Source organism: Grampus griseus (genome assembly GCF_964374135.1).
Source record: "Grampus griseus genome assembly, chromosome: 3".
Taxonomy (NCBI): Eukaryota; Metazoa; Chordata; class Mammalia; order Artiodactyla; family Delphinidae; genus Grampus; species Grampus griseus.
In genome coordinates this window covers 121,761,351-121,780,298 of record NC_139019.1, presented here as the reverse complement: position 1 = coordinate 121,780,298, position 18,948 = coordinate 121,761,351, and positions in this window count along the sequence as shown.

Sequence of the window (18,948 nt, the reverse complement as noted above, 5' to 3'; positions counted from 1 at the left end):
TGCTGTGTCATATGGTAGTTCTATTTTTATTTTTTTAAGGAACCTCCATACTGTTCTCCATATTGGTTGTATCAATTTACATTTCCACCAAAAGTGCAGGAGGGTTCCCTTTTCACCGCAGCCTTTCCAGCATTTGTTTGTAGATTTTCTAATGGCCATTCTGACCAGTGTGAGGTGATACCTCATTGTAGTTTTGATTTGCATTTCTCTAATAATTAGTGATGTTGAGCATCTTTTCATGTGCCTCTTGGCCATCTCTATGTCTTCTTTGGTGAAATGTCTATTTAGGTCTTCTGCCCATTTTTTTTTTTTTTCTTGCGGTACGTGGGCCTCTCACTGTTGTGGCCTCTCCCGTTGCGGAGCACAGGCTCCGGACGCACAGGCTCAGCGGCCATGGCTCATGGGCCTAGCCGCTCCACGGCATGTGGGATCTTCCCGGACCAGGGCACGAACCCGTGTCCCCTGCATCGGAGGCAGACTCTCAACCACTGCGCTACCAGGGAAGCCATTCTGCCCATTTTTTAATTGAACTGTTTTGTTTTTTTGATATTGAGCTCCATGAGATGTTTATATATTTTGGAGATTAATCCTTTGTCTATTGTTTCATTTGCAAATATTTTCTCCCATTCTGAGGGTTGTCTTTTCATCTTGTTTATGGTTTCCTTTGCTGTGCAAAAGCTTTTAAGTTTCATTAGGTCCCATTTGTTTATCTTTGTTTTTATTTCTATTACTTTAGGAGGTGGGTCAAAAAAGATCTTGCTGTGGTTTATGTCAAAGAGTGTTTTTCCTATGCTTTCCTCTAAGAGTTTTATAGTGCCTCATCTTACATTTTGGTCTTTAATCCTTTTGGAGTTTATTTTTGTGTATGATGTTAGGTAGTGTGTAAATTTCATTGTTTTACATGTAGCTGTCCAGTTTTCCCAGTGCCACTTATTGAAGAGTCTGTCTTTTCTCATTGTATGTTCTTGCCTCCTTTGTCATAAATTAGGTGACCATATGTGCATGGATTTATCTCTGGGCTTTCTATCCTGTAGCATTGATCTATATTTTTGTTCTTGTGCCAGTACCATACTGTCTTGATTACTGTAGCTTTGTAGCATAGTTTGAAGTCAGGGAGCCTGATTCCTCCAGCTCCATTTTTCTTTCTTAAGATTATTTTGTCTATTCAGGGTCTTTTGTGTTTCCATACGAATTGAAACATTTTTTGTTCTAATTCTGTGAAGAATGCCATTGGTAGTTTGATAGGGATTGCATTGAATCTGTAGATTGCTATGGGTAGCATAGTCATTTTCACAATATTGATTCTTCCAATCCAAGAACATGGTCTATTTCTCCATCTGTTTATGTCATCTTTGATTTCTTTCATCGATGTTTTATAGTTTTCTGAGTACAAGTCTTTTGCCTCCTTAGGTAGGTTTATTCCTAGGTATTTTATTCTTTTTGTTGTGATGGTAAATGGGATTGTTTCCTTAATTTCTCTTTCTGATTTTTCGTTGTTAGTATATAGGAATGCCAGAGATTTCTCTGCATTAATTTTGTATCCTGCAACTTTACCGAATTCGTTTATTAGCTCTAGTAGTTTTCTGGTGGTGTCTTTAGGATTTTCTATGTATAGTGTCATGTCATCTACAAACAGTGACGGTTTTACTTCTTCTTTTCCAGTTTGTATTCCTTATATTTCTTTTTCTTCTCTGATTGCTGTGGCTAGGACTTCCAAAACTATGTTGAATAAGAGTGGCAAGAGTGGACATCCTTGTGTTCTTCCTGATCTTAGTGGAAATGCTTTCAGTTTTTCACCAGTGAGTATGATGTTTGCTGTGGGTTTGTCATATATGGCCTTTATTATGTGGAGGTAGGTTCCCTCTATGCCCATTTTTTGGAGAGTTTTTATCATAAATTGGTGTTGAATTTTGTCAAAAGCTTTTTCTGCATCTATTGAGATGATCATATGGGTTTTATTCATTAATTTGTTAGTAAATGGTGTATCACACTGATTTGCATATATTGAAGAATCCTTTCATCCCTAGGATAAATCACACTTGATTGTGTTGTATGATCCTTTTAATATGTTGTTGGATTCTGTTTGCTAGTATTTTGTTCAGGATTTTTGCATCTATGTTCATCAGTGATATTGGTCTATAATTTTCTTTTTTTGTGATATCTTTTTCTGGGTTTGGTTTCAGGGTGATGGTGGCTTCGTAGAATGAATTTGGGAATGTTCTTCCCTCTTCAATTTTTTGGAAGAGTTTGAGAAGGATCAGAGTTAGCTCTTTAAATGTTTGACAGAAGTCACCTGTGAAGCCATCTGGTCCTGGACTTTTGTTTGATGGAAGATTTCTAATTACAGTTTCAATTTTTTACTTGTGATAGGTCTGTTTATATTTTCTAATTCTTCCTGGTTCAGTCTTGGAAAATTGTATCTTTCCAAGAATTTGTCCATTTCTTCATGATTGTCCATTTAAATGGCATATAGTTGTTTGTAGTAGTCTCTTATAATCCTTTTTATTTCTGCGGTGTCAGTTGTGATTTCCCCTTTTTCATTTCTAAGTTAATTGATTTGCGTACTCTCCCTTTTTTTCTTGATGAGTCTGGCTAAGGGTTTATCAATTTTGTTTATCTTCTCAAAGAACCAGCTTTTAGTTTTATTGATCTTTGCTATTGTTTTCTTCGTTTCTATTTCTGCTCTGATCTTTATGATTTCTTTCCTTCTACTGACTTTGTGTTTTCTTTGTTCTTCTTTCTCTAGTTGCTTTAGGTGTAGGGTTAGATTGTTTATTTGAGATTTTTCTTGTTTCTTGAGGTGAGATTGAATTGCTGTAAACTTCCCTCTTAGAACTGCTTTTGCTGCATCACATAGGTTTTGGTCATTATGTTTTCATTGTCATTTGTTTCTATGTAGTTTTAAATTTCTTCTTTGATTTCTGCAGTGATCTCTTGGCTATTTAGTAGCACACTGTTTAGCTCCCATGTATTTGTGGTTTTTACAGTCTTTTTCCTGTAATTATTTCCAATCTCATAGCGCTGTGGTCAGGAAAGATGCTTGATATGATTTCAATTTTCTTAAATTTTCCAAGGCTTGATTTGTGACCCAAGATGTGATCTATCCTGGAGAATGTTCTGTGTGCACTTGAGAAGAAAGTGTATTCTGCCACTTTCAGGTGAAATGTTCTATAAATATCAATTAAAACTATATGGTCTGTTGTGTCATTTAAAACTTATGTTTCCTTATTTATTTTCTGTTTGGATGATCTGTCCATTGGTGTAAGTGGGGTGATAGGTCTCCTTCTGTTATTGTATTACTGTTGATTTCCCTTTTCATGGTTGTTAGCATTTGCCATATGTATTGAGGTGCTCCTATGTTGGGTGCATAAACATTTATAATTGTTATATCTTCTTCTTGGATTGATCCCTTCATCATTATGTAGTGTCCTTCCTTATCTCTTGTAACAGCCTTGATTTTAAAGTCTATTTTATCTGATACGAGTATTGCTACTCCAGCTTTCTTTTAATTTCCATTTGCATGGAATATCTTTTTCCATCCCTTCACTTTCAGTCTGTATGTGTCCCTAGGTCTGAAGTGGGTGTCTTGTAGACAACATATATATGGGTCTTGTTTTGGTATCCATTTAGCCAGTCTGTGTCTTTTGGTTGGAGCATGTAATGCATTTATATTCAAGGTTATTTTCGATATGTATGTTCCTATTACCATTTTCTTAATTGTTTTGGGTTTGTTTTTGTGGGTCGTTTTCTTCTCTTGTGTTTCCCACCTAGAGAAGTTTCTTTAGCATTTGTTGTAAAGCTGGTTTGGTGGTGCTGAATTCTCTTAGCTTTTGCTTGTCTGAAGAGCTTCTGATTTCTCCACCGAATCTGAATGAGATCCATGCTGGGTAGAGTAATCTTGGTTGTAAGTTTTTCTCTTTCATCACTTTAAGTATATCCTGCCACTCCCTTCTGGCCTGCAGAGTTTCTGGTAAAAATCAGCTGTTAACCTTATGGGGATTCCTTTGTATGTTAGTTTTTGTTTTTCCCTTGCTGATTTTAATATATATTTTTTTGAATTTAATTTTTGTTAGTTTGATTAATATGTGTCTTGGTGTGTTTTTCCTAGCATTTATCCTGTATGGGACTCTCTGTTCTTCCTGGACTTGGTGACTATTTCCTTTCTCATATTAGGGAAGTTTTCCACTATAATCTCTTCAAATATTTTCTCAGACGCTTTCTTTCTCTCTTCTTCTTCTGGGACGCCTATGATTTGAATGTTGGTGCATTTAGTGTTGTCCCAGACATCTCTGAAATTGTCCTCAATTCTTTTCATTCTTTTTTTATTCTGCTCCTCTGCCGTTATTCCACCATTTTGTCTTCCAGCTCACTTATTTGTTCTTCTGCCTCAGTTAGTCTGTCATTGATTCCTTTTAGTGTATTTTTCATTTCAGTTATTGTGTTATTCATCTCTGTTTGTTTGTTCTTTAGTTCTTCTAGATCTTTGTTAAACATTTCTTGTATTTTCTCAGTCCATGCCTCCATTCTATTTCTGAGATTCTGGATCAGCTTTACTATCATTACTGTGAATTCTTTTTCAGGTAGATTGCCTATTTCCACTTCATTTATTTGATCTTGTAGGTTTTTACCTTGCTCCTTCATCTGTGACATATTTATTTGCCGTCTCATTTTTTTTTTCCTTTTTTTTTTTATGAGCGGGATTGTGTTCCTGTCTTACTGGTTGTTTGGCCTGAGGCTTCCAACACTGGAGTTTGTAGACTGTTGAGTAGAGCTGGGTCTTGGTGCTGAGATGAGGACCTCTGGGAGACCTCACTCTGATGAATGTTCCCTGGTGTCTGAGGTTCTCTGTTAGTCCAATGGTTCTGACATGGAGCTCCCACCACAGAAGCTTCAGCCTGACCCCTGGCTCATGAACCAAGATCCTGCAAGCTGCGTGGGGCAGAAAAAAAAAGGGGGGAACAATAACAAAGTAAAAAATAAAATCAGACTACGAAACTGAAAGATGTATTAGAAAAAATATAAAAATATAGATGAAACAACACCTGGAAGGTAAAACAGAACCACAATAGTAAAAAAGAGGAGGAGAAAAAAAAAAAAGGTGGAAAAGGCGTTGGCTGTGGAGGGTGGGGCCTAAGCAGGGTGAGGTTTGGGCAGTGGGCGGGGCCTATGCTTAGGACACGCGGGGCCTATGCTTAGGACACACAGGGCTGCAAAAGGCCCTGGGGGTTGTGGGGGGTGGGGCTTAGGCTCAACAGAACAGAAGGGGCCCAGGCATACCTCCCGCCTCTGGTCTCAGGGGGCGGGGGGGACCCCACCTGGGAGCTCAGCAGGCTCCCCGGGCCCCCAGTGGGTGGGGCAAATCGCGTCCACTCCTCTCCCATTCCTCTCATCCTGGACAGCCCCTCCTGCCTGCCTCTGCTGATCTCCCCAGCCTCCCTCTTATTTCCCCAGGACCCACACAGCTCCGAGGGTACTTTGGAGGGCAAGGGACCAGCCTGGGAGCCCAGGAGGCTCCCTGTGCCCCAGTAGGCGGAGCAAATGCCCTCCGCTCCTCTCCAGATCTTTGGTCCCTCTCACCTACCTCTCCTGTTCTCTCCTGGCCTCCCTCCTACACCTCCAGGACCAATCTGGCCCAGAGGGGACCTCTGAGGGTGTAGGACCCAGCCCAAGAGCCGGGCAGACTTCCCCCCAATTGGGCAGGGGAAATGCTGGGTGCTCTCCCTCCATCCAAGCCCCTGAGCATCTCTCCTGGTGTGGGAACCCCTCCCCCGTCTTAGCCACCCCTCTGGGGCGCCAGTCCTGTATGGCCTCCACTTCTCCTCCCCCATCAGTCCCCTCACGTCTTACCGGTTTGCTTGGGGGTTCTTCCCATCTCCTTGGGTGTCGGGGTCCCCCCCAGCATCGAGCAGGCACCCTAGTTGTTGGGAGATGCGAACTCCGTGTCTTCCCACCCTGCCATCTTGACTCCCTACACATATATTTTTAAACTGATGCTCAAGTCTGTTACTGGAAGACTTTTTTAAGTGTGATTGGAACTACTCGGGTATGTGAATCTACTTCATCAACTATCAATCTTATGAAATTTGAATGCTGATAAAATGTTTCTAGTATTTCACTTGTTTCTTTGTACTTTTTTAAGTGTTGCTAGTGGAAAATTTAAAAATATATATGTGGGTTACGTTACATGCATATGTGTATTTCTACTGGAGGGTGCTGAGATCAAGAAAATTCAGGACCGTTTTGCAGCCTCTGAGAGCCCTTCTTGCTTTCTGTCTGGTAGCAATGCACAGTAAGTCAGAAGTGAGAGAGGAGGTAGAAAAATGAGTTCCTTATTCTCTAGCTGGCAAACCAGGGGCCCTAGGGACAGGGTCTTTGCAATGGTAGAATAATCCCAAGTGATTATTATTTTTTAATGAAGTCCCAGATTTTGGCCTGTGGTTTCTGGCAGGGTTGATGTTTTTCCACTACACTCACCCTCTGCTCGGTCCTCTGGGAACCTTCCCTTTACCTTCTGACATGGGGGTTTTGGCCTGTGATGCAAAGACTTGTGCCAGCTCTGCTCAGAGGCAATGAGGAAAAGGCATTTCAAAGTGCAAGGAAGATGGCCTATCTCTCCATTCTGGTGAATTACAGATAATGCAGGTGATTAAATTTCAAAACAAACTATGGGGTCTCTTCTGAGACAGAACATAGAGACCCAACCACACTGGTGGCTAAGTTATATCCCAGCCACAGAGAGGCCTCACTGATCATATATTCAAAAGTCTATTATGGGTTTTAGATTACGACTAGACTTCTTAAAATTAATTTCTATCCCACTTTTTTAAAAAAATATTTATTTATTTATTTGGCTGCAGCGGGTCTTATCTGTGGCTCAAGGAATCTTTCGTTGTGGCACGTGAGCCTCTCTCTAGTTGTGGGCGTGGGCTCCAGAGTGCACGGGCTCAGTAGTTGCGGTGCGTGGGCTCTCTAGTTGTGGCGTGTGCGGGCTCTAGAGCCGTGGGCTTAGTTGCCCCGTGGCATGTGGGATCTTAGTTCCTTGATCAGGGATCGAACCCGCATCCCCCGCACTGGAAGGTGTATTCTTAACCACTGGACCACCAGGAAAGTCCCCTCTATCCCACTTTTAAAGAATTGACCTTTTTCCCCCAAGTGGTCAATTTGATGATGTAAGAGAAGCATGAACTTTGGGGTCAGACCTAGGTGAGTATAGCAACTGACATTTTGTGTCTCTGGGACCCTGTGCAGATAACATAACCTCTCTGAGCTTCAGTTTCCAGTTTTCTTATCTGTGAAATACCTCTCTCACACATAGCAAATGCTTAATAAGCTGTACTGTTTTTCACTATGAAGAGGGTGAGAGTCAGAGGTGGGGAGAATTTTTAAGTAGATAAGCATCTTCTAACAGCATCTCTGAGACATTTTTCTCAGAACACTGGTTTCCTGAAATAGAATTCCAACAATAAAAAGAGTTTTGTGGGCACTACATTTTGGAAATGGTGTGTCCCCCGGTGGAAGTCGACAAAGTACATTAGTATATTTAACATTCTAAGAAGTTCTGCAATAAAGAAATTAGTTTAACTTGACTTAACCCATAATTTCCCAAACTTATTTTATGAGGATTTTTTTTTCCAAGAAGTAACTTTTAGCTCTGTCGGTCACACTTTGGGAAATGATGGCGTGGAAGAAAATGTCTTACCCTCTAATCAGAGCCCTTGATCTCACACTTTGAATGGGCTGGTCTCCTCATCAGATTGTCCTGTGATATGGGGGAAAACAAGTCACCAGACTATGTTCCATATCACCTAGGTCCGTAATGAAAAACTCATTCCTGTGGGAGCTTAGACAACCTTGTAAAATTAAAAAAAAAAAAATAGTGAGATATGAGTCTCTTGAAGTATTGCCTTGGAAATTTCTATTTTGGTTGTGATAGAGTAGGGGTACTCTAAACTTAGATTTTGTTTTTCATGTTTTTTATAAAGTTGCATGAACCCTCACAACTCTCTAGGAATGATCAATAACTATAACAATGTTCTGCCATAAAAATATTTCAAAAGGAAATGCCAGACTGAGGTTTAAATACACACACACACACACACACACACACACGCACACACACACTGTGTAGTAATGTATGAGCAGATTAAAAGGATATGTTTAATTTATAAGCCCTACTCTGATTAGAAAAGATAGATGTGGAAAGATCGCTAACGGATAATGTTTATACTCAATTTGCAATAATTGCACATTTCTTTCATCAAGACACATATTTAATATAATCTCCCAAATCCCAAAGTACACATAAAAATAAAGTCCAGTAAATGACATCAGACAGGATAGGATAAAGATTCTACTCCAAGAAGATTCAGAATACACTAGGTATAAATCAAAATGCATACAAGCAAACATCTGTGAATATTTTTCTAAGCACATTATTTGCCCCCAATTTTTATCATAAGCATTTCAAACATTAAAAAATTAGAATAGTATAATAAACAACCGTAAAGAATTGTTAATATTTTTTCCATTTTTTTTACTTTATATATATGCATATGTATTTAAGTATGCATATATACTGAGGGGATAAGCTTTTTTATAATAAATTGCAGACATCATGACATTTCACTTTAAATATTTTAGCATGTGTCTCCTACAAAAAGGACATTCTCACACATAATCACATAGTGTTATCGTGCATAAGAAAATGAAGAATAATTCTCTAGGTCCCTCTGATACCAACTCTAGAGTCAAGTTTCTCCAGGAACCAACCAAGGTTCATATATTACATTTGGTTATATCTCTTTAAATCTAAAATGTCCCACTCATCACAACATTTTTCCCCAACGTATTGACTTTTTGGTGAGACTAGTTGTCTTGTAGGATGTCCCACATACTGGCTTTGTCCATCTGTTTCCTCTTAGGGTCATTTCACTCATACTTCCATCACCTGTGTTTCTTGTAAATGAAAAGTTAGGTCTAAAGTCTTGATTACATAAATATTAAATATTTTTGGCCAAAATACCTCATCAGTAGGGTGCTTATTTATTCCCGTTTGTCTCCTGTCCCAGTGTAACTATAAATAGTGACTTTCAGTGTCAAGAATGTCTTGGTTTGGACACCCCATCTCTAAATGAAGCATCTCATTAGGAGACACAGAATGTCAGTTTGTCCCACCGTTAGGGACACCAAGTCTAATCACCGGGTTAGGTGTCCATCAGAGCTTTTAAAAATTAATGAGCCCCATAATGAGATTATAAATTGATTGATTTTGTTATGTAAGTCACCTCTACTTTCAATAACCCATCAAAATTTTCTGCATCTGGGTACAATCATGAGTAAATGATTCTGCCCTAAGTTTGACTTAAGTTAAAATCACTTCTTTTTGTGTTAAAATGGTATGAAAAAAATATATTTTACAATAAAATGATATAATTTCCTATTAGTTGAATTTATCCAGAAGAAAAATGGCAGTGGTTGAAGATTTAATTTTCTCCAGCCAATTGCATAAATTCATCTGTATTTTAAAATTTTAGGCAGTTTACTTTTAAAAAACCTGTTTTTTCCCTAATATTAAAATCAATATTAGCTAATTATGGGAAATTTAGAAAAATACAGAAAAGTATAAAAAAGAAAATAAAAATCACCCCTAACTACCTTCTCAGACAGAACTATTTTTAACATGTTAATGGATTTACTTTTGTCTTTTTCTCATATAAAATTTTACATAGTAAAGTCTATATCACAGAACAAAAAATTTTGTTACACCTTTTCTCAATTTGTTTCATAAGTATTTTTCCATATTATTTCAAGCTCTGTAAATCTTTTAAAAATGACTACATAATCTTTCATTTTGTGGAATTCCTATGTTGAACATTTAAGTTGTTTTCAAATTTTTTTCCTACTGTGAATAATTTATCCATACAAATATTTTTCTCCACTTGAAATCATCTCCTTAGGAGCACTCCTAAGCACTTCCTGTTTGGCACTGATAGATTTGAATTGAGTTTTGCTCAAATAAACTCTTAAAAATTTTAATATGCCTCAGTTTATCTTTTCACAGGTCTGTTGACATAAGAGGGAACCCAAGGAGACCCCGAAGGCCCTCAGGAACAACGAGCGACAGCAGTGAAGGCACCTGCAGAGCCCCTTGCGTTGCTGCTTCCTCACTGCCTTTGGAGGTGGTGGGTAAGGTCCCTCCATCCTCCATCCACAGCTTCTGCACTATGCGCTTTCAGACTTTATTTGAACATTTCTTTCTGGAAACTGCTGAAGTTGGCCTGGGTCTACTTGAGAAACCAGACTGGGTCCAGGGTTGGACTGGTTCTGACTTAAACTGGACTGGGTCCAGTGTGAAGCCTCAGTTTCTGGTGACCAGGAGGAGTCCCGCTGGGACACCCCACCCTCTTCGGGGCCTGCAGATGGCATCCTGGGAAAACTGGCAGAAGCCCACAAGGGGTAAGAATCCTCACCAAAGTCAGCTCGCCCAGATCTCTGTGGTGTCTGCTCACGAGAGGAAGGTAAAATTTCACGTTGTCCCTTCCTTTCCAAATCCAGATTGGCAGGAAAAAATAGTTATCAATCCTTGGTTTCCCAGGGACATCTATTGCCTTCTTGTTTGTCTCAATTTGTGTCCTGAGAACTTGGCTTGACATCTGTTAGGTGGGGCCCCCAAAATATGACTGTACAGGACTGTGGGTTGCACTCCATTTGCAGCTAGGGTCCTACCGACTGTTGTCAGCTCTCAAGGGAATTTTCTAAGTCTTTCTTTTTCTTGCTTATCTTTGGGAGGAGTCCTGAGTCTTGGGAGGATCGTATCTTTTGCACCCTCTTTGGGGAATGCCTCTTCATCCAAGGGGTTCAGTACTGCCAGGAGAATTTACTATTTGCCCTGATTGAAAGCTAACAAGACATTCAAAAGGGTTTTTTTGTTGTTGTTGTTGTGTGTGTGTGTGTTTTTAATAGCTCTATGGTCAGAAGTTGGCCAAATTAGAAGCTGACATTCAGAGCCTGGTAGGAACTTTTTTTTAGGCCTTCTCTCCTAGACTAAAATGAAACTGTGTATCCAGAGGGAAAGAAAACATTTTGAAGCCCTTGTGGAAGGGCTTACTCACGCATTTCAATGACACACGGCTCTCAAGCTATAGTACAGGACTCTTTTGACTTCCGTCTTAGTTGAAGATCTTCTCCCTGATATAACCAAGCAAACTGAGTGTGATGTAATTGGGTGGGTGGGTCAACCTCTTGATTGCGCAACCCAATTCTTTAAGGAATGAAAAACAGCTGTGCTTGTCTTACAAATTGAGTCTTGACAAGAACAGAAATTCGGCTCTAGAAACAATTCGAAGCCACCTATTCTTTTTTTATCCAGTCCCAGAATATCCCCTATTCATCTCAAAAGCCTTGCTGATATTGTGGAAGATCTGGAATTAGGGGGAAAAAGAGTCCTTTTTGGAGATAGCCCGTCCTTTCTCTGTGCCTTTGAGATGTAAATGTTCTACCTGGTCTTCTCTAGGAAACTACAGCCATCTCTTGAGATGCCAACTTAAAGGAGGTAATTCTGATCTAGGAAAAAAAAAATTTTTTTTTGGAAATTAGCTGAATTAAAAATTTTGAAGTCTTGGGGGCTTCCCTGGTGGCGCAGTGGTTGGGAGTCCGCCTGCCGATGCAAGGGACACAGATTCGTGCCCCGGTCTGAGAAGATCCCACATGCCGCAGAGCGGCTGGGCCCGTGAGCCATGGCCGCCGGGCCTGCGCGTCTGGGGCCTGTGCTCCGCGGCGGGAGAGGCCACTGCAGTGAGAGGCCCGCGTACCGCAAAAAAAAAAAAAATCTTGAAGTCTTTACCCCAAATATTAGTAAGAGCCCTAGCCATCAGAGAGGTAACCTTAACTTATTGTATTCACCAGAAGCACAATTTGTATCCAAATGTTCTTTTATAAGCTAGTGAGTTTTATATTATTGTAACTGTCTCATGGCTAAAATTTTAAAATGAAAGCTATAAGAGTTCTGCATTTGTCTGTATGTTTATGTATGTCTATGTATGTATGTTATAGATACGTGGTATTTTTCTACCTCTTAATGGTATTGCCAAAATTAATTGGTAAAGAGCTCTATTTAATTGGCTTAAAGACAAAAAACATTTATATAAATCAAGTATACTTTCAGAAATATAGAAACTAACCCATGTCTTTCAATTTCATGTGATCTAGGATAATCTCTGACAAATAAAAGCTAGTTTAAGCCTGTTGGTTTAATTAAAACAGGCATGTCTTTAGAGTTACAGTATTAAATAGAATGCTTTCATTCTACCTAGGTTTACTAAAATTCAAATAAGCTCATGTCTTCTCTGTTACAGAATTTGTCAGCAAGAAACATAACTTAAGATGACGGTTAGCTGTTTAATCTCCCATGAAACTTTCATGAGTAATCTAAACATAATTGTTAAGAACAAGTAAGTTAAATAGATGTAAGTAAGGTTAAAGCTTATAAATAAACTTTTCAACAATAATAATGCTTTAAGGAATGTCTACTTAAAAAAATTTCCAAAATATTTTTGATAAATTGAAACCTTAAAGTTATGTTGAGATCAGTTAAATGATGGATATTCATTGAATAGCCAGATCATTTCCAAATAAAATAAAGTATTGAAACATAAATTACTGACATAGGTTTATCCACTTTTGCCTTCCTTTTAGAGAGGAACTAAAGATACTTGGATCTATTAGTAGACACGTTTTGTAACACATTGAAAATTTTACTATGAGGAAGAATATACTTCTAGAAATTGTGAAATATATTTATGAATTGGCCAATCCACAGAATGCTACTGTAACAGTCCACAATTGCTTACTTCTTAGTTTTTATTAGGAATAAAGGATTCTAAGGGTTAAGAATTCTAATCAATAAATGTAATTAAAACTACTTAGAAAAGTTAAAGGAAACAACTGTGTGAAAAGTAGGTAAGGAAAGTAAAATGACAGGTTGTTCCGGATGAGGAAGAGAAAAACGTAGGACAAAACCTGAATGGATATTAAAAAAAAAAAAAAAAAAAGTTGTAAAAGTTTTGTGGAAAAGGATGTTGGAAAAGGAATTTTATGTGTGGTCAAGCTGACTAAAATGAGAATGGATTTATTTAAAATTGTAAAGTATGAGTTTTAGTATCAGAAGTACACTGATACAGAATTAGAATTTGGCTTTCTCTCTGTTAAAAGGATAGAGTTTTCTTGGAATGTGGGTTTCCTCTTGATTGTGAAAGTTTGTTGTTATTGTTGTTGTTGTTTAACTTTTTGGGTAATCTACCTGGAAAGCAAAGATTTGGTGTCTTCCAAAATAATTTATTGTGCTTTACTTTGTCTTTATCAGGTCTTTGATTACTTAAGAAAACCCAGTCTTCTCAATATTAAAAGATCTAAGTTTTGTTTACAGCTTTGTAACCTTCTGTGTTTGCTTTTAAAATCTTCTATTGTCAATTTAGTTAAATTGATAATTAAGTATTATTTCATAAAGATATGAGATCCTATTTAGTCAAATGTTCAAACCTTTTGACATTTTGACAACTTCCCAAAATCAAAATATAAGTGCAGTCTTTTTGACCTCAAAGTAACTTTGAAATTTCCCAGAGGAAGCCTGGAAAATCTCAAAGGATTTGTTTCTCACCTTGTAAAAGAGAGATGTTAAACTAATTATGTTTATTTGGTATGTTAAATTATGTGGGGTGCATTGTCAAATAGTAAGTAATGACAAACCTTCTTAGGTTATATGTTGTTGGATATTTACTAATATAGGTATTCTAGAAATTGTTTAAAGTTTCTAGAAATTTGTCAGCACTCTAATAATCCAATTATTATCCTAAATTATTGTATACTATAGAAATAACTACATTTCCTTATCAAATGCACTCTCATCAGATGTTTGTCCATGGCCATTTTAAAGTTTTGTGTTTTTTTTTTATCATTTACAAACAGTTATTGTCTTACTGTGATGCTTTTGCAAAGGTGTTTCATCTTTAGAGAAGAAGGACTCTGACAAGTACTCTAGAATGTAAGTTTGTGATAAAGACCATAAAAGTGACTTGGGTGAGAATTTCCAGAACTAATGGGAAAACTGTATTCAGCAGAACAAGAATTAATAACATGGGATTGAATGAACTGATGAAGATGATTATAATTTTTTTACAACTTTTTCTTTGAAACATTCCTGAATCTTTAATATTCTTTCCCCCCTACCTCCCAGATTTAAGGAAAACTTGTTCTCTTTTCTCATCTATCTATGACTTAGAGTAATTTTGTAAAGTATACCTTTATAAACAGAACTGGAACATTTACTTTTTCTCCCTACCCAATCCCTCCAGAATTTAGAAAGTTGTTGCGTATTCTTATTTGCATAGCAATACAGTTATTTGCATAAGTTCAATAAGAATATTTTCTTCTTATCATAAGATACAATTGGAAACATTGGTTATATTACCAAAGCTTTGACTAGAATGTCGTGTTTGAGGATATGCATAAAATCAGATTTGACCTGATACTTTTAAGGAACTCAGGTGGATTCTATGAGCCAATAAAAGCCCCTTGGAAAAACTGGCCTCTTACCTTGCTTAAGGATTCCTGGAAGCCCTACCAGGTGAATAAGGAAGCCTGCTTCCTGGCAGGCCCAGAACCTTAAGGTACCCTCAGAAAGAGAGGAATTCACTCACATCTGTAGGTATTCCAGGTGAAGTTTAATGTTGAGTTCTTGGCCTGGTCTCGTAGCCTGGAGAGGCTTTTAAAAGTCCAATCTGATTCCTTATGAAAAGCTCCCGCAAAGCAGATTTAAGAGAATCTATATGGTCAATCACTATTCTTGCTGCATTTATCTGAATAATCAGGCCAAATTTAATGAGACTACACTTGCAAACAAATTTGTCTTACTATGATTATCTTTGATAGAAATGAGGGTGATTGTAGAGGAAATAATTATATTTCATAGAAAATTATAACACAGTCTTGTGGATATCGAGTTCTAGTCCTGTTCATTGTCTTTGAGGTTTTGTTATATACCAGAAAACTGACTGGATCCTTAATTCTAGTTTCCTCAAATATCTGGCTACAACTGTCCAAACTAATGATTCCAGTTTTCTGCCACCCTTCTGATTTGGAATCACTAAGGACAAAGACTGCCCTTGAATCTCCTTGAAAGGGACCATACCAGGTCCTCCTCACTACCCAGATGGCAGCTGAATTTTAGGGACTTGAACCTTGGGTCTACATCCCCCAGTTATAAAGGGCTTCTCCAGACTCTTGGAACTGCATACCAGCTGGAGATCTAAAATTAAAATTGACTAGGGAGGTTACTTCCCAGAAGCAGACAGCATCTTGAGGTGGACAGCTCTTCCAAGATCATGGATCGAGATCTTCATCTCCAGTGTGAAAACTTTATTCCTTTTGCATTTTTACTACTTGCTTTTCCTCTCTGTTAATACATAGGAAGACAATGCTCCTTAACTCTGGCAACTATCACAGAATCTACCGATAAGGCCATAGCTACACAACAGAAGTCCCTAGAATTTCTTGCTAAGGCAGTTTTACGTGGTAGAATTCCTTTAGATTACTTGGCTGAAAAAGCAGTCTATGCCATAGCAAATACCTTCTGCTATACCTAGATCAGCACCTTTGGTATTGTAGCAAATACAAGAAATTAACAAATAAGCCACTTGGCTAAAACAGGTTGATGCCCTTTCAGGTACCTTCTTTGATTTATTTGATATCAACTGGTTTGGTTCACGGGGTCCCTGGCTAAGGAGTATACTTAAGTCTCTTGGTATTATCCTCCTATCAAAGGTCTTAAATGCATGTTTGTAGCCATCAGCAGTACATCAGATGGGCTTTCTGCACTTGGAGAAACAGAAACTAGATGAACAACGAGATGAACAGCAAAAACAATTCTTCTGTGGATCTGACATCATCATCTGTGAGACAAGGAGACAAGAACAACTTAACTTTGATGGTGATTGAGAGAGGTACTAATAGCAAACGTTTGGTCGGTCTCTCATGTATGAGAAGATAGCAAAAAGAGGGGAATTGTTAAATTAATTAAACAAGGAGGCTATTAAATTGGTGTAGCTTTAATGCTGCGGTGGCCTATGTAAGCAAATCAAAGTCTAAGCCTGTAAATGGTTATGAAATCAAAACGCTAAGGCTGACCAGTCACAAACAGACAACTAGGCTTGGAGCTGTAGCCAAACAATGATTGCCTTACTTTGCTTCTACCTTTTCTCTATAAAAGTCTCTCCCCAAGCCCCTGTTGGTGGAACACTCCTAACCACTTCTGGATTGGCGCTGCCTGATTCAAATCAATTTTGCTCAAATAAACTTTTAAAATTAAAAAGAAAAATCATCTCCTTAAGAAAAATTATTGGGTTGAAAGTAATGAATTTTTTTTCATTTATTTTCCCCCGATTATTAAAGTAAGATACGTTTATCATAGTCAAGTAAAATATAGTGAAACTGGGAAGGAAAAAATAGTCATTGAGAGTCTTCCACCTGGGGGCAACTCATGCTAATGTTTTGACATTATTTCTTCTGATTTATGCGATTATTTTCTCTTTAGTAACGTTCAAGGATGTGAACATTTTTAAAGTTTTGGATAATACTGCCAAAATTGTTTTCATTTTATCAATGTATGCTCCATCTGGATGTGTGTAAGTTGTGACTGTCCTGAAATCACTAACATCTAAAAATTAGCAAGTAAGCATGATTGTTTCAAAACTTCCATGAGTTTGGTCTGGCTTGCTGAAAGTCTGTTTGCGAACGTGGGAATGGGTGTAAAAAGTACAAAACAAATGTTACTTGGAAAACTCATTGCCAGCTTTTGATTTCTGCACATAACTAAAGGATTCTTTTTCTTATAGTGAGAATCCTATCCAATTCATCATAGTGAGAATCCTATCCAATTCATTCAGTTGTGTTCATAATTCTATCTTAATTTAAGCTTAACGAATTTTCAAGGTAGCAGAAGCACAATTGTGCAAAATGCATCAATGTATACACTCTGGTTGAAATCTACCCTTTTGAAAGTCTACCTTTTTAATGATGTTTATTCCGTGTTCAGTGCAGAATGCCTATTTACCAGGTAGTCGTGGAAGTCCACTCACTGGTCCTCTGGATGAAGATAAGCTATAAGTCACTTACTAATACTTGTTTCTTGGGATGGATAGAAGAAAATGTTCTTCTAGTTAGGGCTTCCTGGTCTTTTTCATGGCATGGTATACTTAGAAAATAATGGTACTTGTTTTTTTACACTGGAGGAAATAGATGAGGCTGATGTCATCCGAGGTGACCACCTGGGAGCCTGGGGCCCCACCTGGCTGTCCTGAGGGCTGAGGGGTCCATGTTTCAGCCTCCTGTCATCCATTCATGGCACATCACAGCCAGCTCTGCATCCTAGGGAACCTATAGGCATGTATCTTCTGATACTATGAAGACATATCTTTTTTTCTTTCTTGTTTTAAAATGTTGTCTCTGTGTGAGTGTGTGTGTGTGTGTGTGTGTGTGTGTGTGTGTGTGTGTGTTTAATCTACTCCTTGCATTGATTACACAGAGACCTTATAACCGGGAAACCCTTTTTTAGTAGAAATGTAGATGTTTTTCTTGACAACTTTCACCTCTTCACTGTTCTCCACAAAATGTGCTCATCTCCTGTTCTAAAAGTTTTATTTATTTGATTTCTCTCACCTGGAAGTCATTCATTGAATAATTATTAACTGAGTTTTATTAAATACTAGGCATTTTGATAAAAAGGGGTAAAGAAATGGTCAAGATAGCGCCTGACTCTGATGTGTTCACAGTTTCATGGAGAACACAGGAATGGTAAGAAAAAAACAAGAAGCAGTTAATGGTGGTAGGTCCAAAGTCCCATGGCCTTCTCCTTGCGGCAGGTGGGAAGGCTTCCCAGAAGCTGTGAGTTTGGAGGTGTGACTTGAAGGATGAGTGAAAGTTTGACATTTCAATCAGGAAACAGGGTTTGTACTGGATAGGAGACAGAAATCTGTGGTTTTGAGAAATAGGTGAGATTGTCAGTATGCCTGGAACACAAATTCCAGGCAGCACCTGGAAGAGACAGAGGACAGTCTGGAGAGGAAGACAGGGTTAGGTTTTGAGGAAATTTGCCTGCTGCATGAAGAGTTAGGACGTTTTATGCAGGAGAGTGGCATCCGTAGACTTGTGCTTTGGAAGCATAGCTCTGGCATCTATGTGGAGAATGGACTTGTGGATGGGTGGGGAGGTCACCATGAGGCTGCCACAGCTCTGAAAACAGAAGTGATGAGGGCTTGAGCTGGGGCCGGAGAGGTGGGGCTGGATGGAAGAAGGCAGTGGTGATAGAATCCATGGGAATGGCTGCAGAAGTACGGGAGAAATCAGTTTGGGCAACTAAGTCAATGATGATGTCGTTAGCAAAGACTGGGAGAAAGTCTTAACCTCCACCCTGTCAGCTCTTCAAATCCAACTTGTTCTTTTTTTTGCCAATACAAGGGCCCTTCCATTATAAGCCTTCTTCTTCCATCCTTGTCTCCTGAGGGACTGCTCTCTTCCCAGAATAGCTGTTCCGGCAGTTAAGCAGTGGACGGTTTGCTCCCTAAGCAGGAAGCTGTTACTTCATATGTGTTAGGCCTGTTTCCTAAACTGAATTATAGGACTGTCATTCTCAAGCCCCATGTCTTGTGCTTCTCTGATAGTCATCCCAGCAACTATCTCACAGTGTGGGCATTTACTAGGTGCTGTCTTCAGTAGGCATTGGGGCTCATGCTGTTCTTGCAGATGAAATCTTAAATATAAGATAGATATAAAGTGAAGGTGCGTTGGTTAATGCAGGGGTAGAAGGCTCAGGAGGACCCATGGCTTCTTCCTGTCTAGGGCTCCATGAGACACGGTTTGAAAACTTTCGGCTTGGTGGACTGGTCGCGGGTTTTGGAA